The sequence below is a fragment of the Scylla paramamosain genome, chromosome 19, assembly GCF_035594125.1.
Source record: "Scylla paramamosain isolate STU-SP2022 chromosome 19, ASM3559412v1, whole genome shotgun sequence".
In the NCBI taxonomy this organism is placed as follows: Eukaryota; Metazoa; Arthropoda; class Malacostraca; order Decapoda; family Portunidae; genus Scylla; species Scylla paramamosain.
In genome coordinates, this window is record NC_087169.1 from 21038642 (window position 1) to 21041141 (window position 2500).

Sequence of the window (2500 nt, forward strand, 5' to 3'; positions counted from 1 at the left end):
CATCTGAGGATTGCTAAGTAACAGACAAGAGGAAGCTGACCCAGTAACCACTAGTCTAGTCCCGCCCCGGTGATCGAACCCAGGGACCTGTCTTGTGAGTTTAGCCGCTGACCAATGTGTTTTGTTTTCTTATTATTATTAGGTTAAGTGAAGTAAGGTTTGGTTAGATAGGTGAGGTTTGGTCAGGTGAGATGAAGAGAGGTGAGGTAAGATGAGGGTGTGTTAGGTTAGAATAGGTTAGTTAGGTTAGGATAAGTGAGGTAAGGTTAGGTCAAGTTAGGTTAGGTTAGGTAAGGTGAGATGAAGAGAGGTGAGGTAAGATGAGGGAGTGTTAGGTTAGGTTAGGTAAGGTTTAGTTAGGTTAGGTTAAGTGAGGTTAGGTTAGGTCAAGTTAGGTTAGGTTAAGGTGGGTTAGGTAAAAAATAAGGTTAATTTAGGTAAGGTAAAAATGTAGTTACGTAAGGTAAAAGTAAAATTAAGTTGTTATTTTAGTTCAGTTTACCATTATGTCATTTACACAGAGTTCCGTTTTCTAAATTAAACTGAATTACAAAAGTGGAGAGTTTGCATAATTTTCAAGAAGAATTAGACCGTAACTACACGTCTATTCTTAACCCCCCTCCCTCTCTCTCTCTCTCTCTCTCTCTCTCTCTCTCTCTCTCTCTCTCTCTCTCTCTCTCTCTCTTTCTCTCACAAAGTCGTAAAGTCATAACACAAACACGCAACAATATTATATCTCTGTTTTACACTCGCAATTATTTCAACTAATCTTTCTATCACTCCTTTACTGTGTTTTCTCCTTTTTTGTGTTCACACTTTCTACAATTCTTCTCCACAATTATTTCGCATTTTTTTTTATTTTAAGTACTTCCTGTTCAAAAACTAGGTCAGATAATCCTAGTTAGCTTGTTTTATTTCATTTCTCTCTCTCTCTCTCTCTCTCTCTCTCTCTCTCTCTCTCTCTCTCTCTCTCTGGAACACTCGACAGTAACTCCTCTTCTCTCACTTCGCAGTCGATCAAGCTTCCCAAAACAAGTCTTCCTTCCTTCCAGTCACCCACGAAACAGGAAAGACTTGATACCCACAATCCAACTCGACCGAAGCGTAGACAACTAATAGTAGCCCTAAAAAAAGTAGAATGAAAACAAGTTAGGAGACAGGAATACGTTAAGTAGGTTCAGCATATCGCTACATTAGTTTTAACTACGCTACACATTCCTACTCGGCCAAAACACAAGGAAATTAATGGTACCCCCCCAATGAAAACAAAGAAAACGGGTTAGGAGAAGACAGGAATAGACAAGTGGGCTGAAAATATCGCCACATTAGTCTCAACTACACCGCACATTCACAACATTCACAACATTTATTCCTTGTGTTTCCCGCCAGTGTTTTAAAAGGTGAACGAGACACGCATCCGGCCTAAATTTGCTGCGAGAGAAATTAACACTCAAATCTTCGTCCGCTCCGTTATTTTAAACTCACTGGCGTCTAGGAAAAAAGAAAAAAATAACAAATGTATATAAAAAAGCCAATTTCACTTGCTTAACAGATGGCTAATAGGTAGTGTGGTCTGTAGTCCTGCATTCTCGCTTGTTCAAGAAGTATTGCAGGACTCAGATCACACAGACCCCCCAGACGTGTTGAGTGTTGCAATGCAGTTATGCAGGTGAGTTTTGCAGGCAACCCGTGATCCGAATGCACAAGTTGAAGCTTCTGTCTAGTGTTTCTACGCAGTTTGTCATAGAAACGTTGCTCTGTATAAATAAACCAAGAGGAATGACTGCAGACAATGAAACAATGAGTAGCAACAACATGGTAAGAGTTTGGATTCGCTACAAAGAATGGGAAGCTTACTGAACAAGCACGTCACTCTATGAACCGTGTGCACCTCCAGGTCCTCTCCTGTTTGGTAGATGCACAGTAGCTCCCAAAACTACCTTTTAAAACAAGAGGTCTACATTCTGACACAATGGACGATATTATTTGATACAGTTGGTAATTATGGTGGCGACAGTTGGCAGCCCTGCACTGTACAAGTGAAGACAAAGACTGATTGTTTAAGAAATGCATAAAACTCAGAGAAAAGGAACTGAAGGTTTTGAAAAATGTACAATACTCTGATAAAGTAAAGACAGCAAGTTGTAAAAATATAGATCGAAGTACACTATAGTTAAAAAGATACACAAGACTCAACGTACAGACGGTTTTCAAAATGTACGACGCTCCAGTGCGCAAAAAAAGTAAGGCCTGCTGATCGCTTTCAAAAACAGTGGCAGTTATCGAAAATGGTGTCGTAAAAATGTCAATAAAATAAAAAAAAGTCAATACAGGTTTTAGGTCAACTAGCGAAGAGAGAATCCTGCAGAAGCGGCCAACCAGTGACAGCATAGTAACTCTCTCTCTCTCTCTCTCTCTCTCTCTCTCTCTCTCTCTCTCTCTCTCTCTCTCTCTCTCTCTCTCTCTCTTGCCTGTCTTGCCTCTATTGCTCTCTTCCCTC

General features: G+C 40.2%; 1 long non-coding RNA gene across 1 annotated transcript in view; it reads right to left on the reverse strand.

Annotated features, from left to right (window-relative positions):
* Positions 1 to 906: 906 nt before the first annotated feature.
* LOC135109883 (uncharacterized) overlaps positions 907 to 2500 on the reverse strand; it is a 48311-nt gene continuing 46717 nt past the window's right edge. Inside the window, exon 3 of the long non-coding RNA XR_010272941.1 lies at positions 907 to 1124. This is a non-coding gene — a long non-coding RNA (uncharacterized LOC135109883). The remainder of the gene's footprint in view (positions 1125 to 2500) is intronic.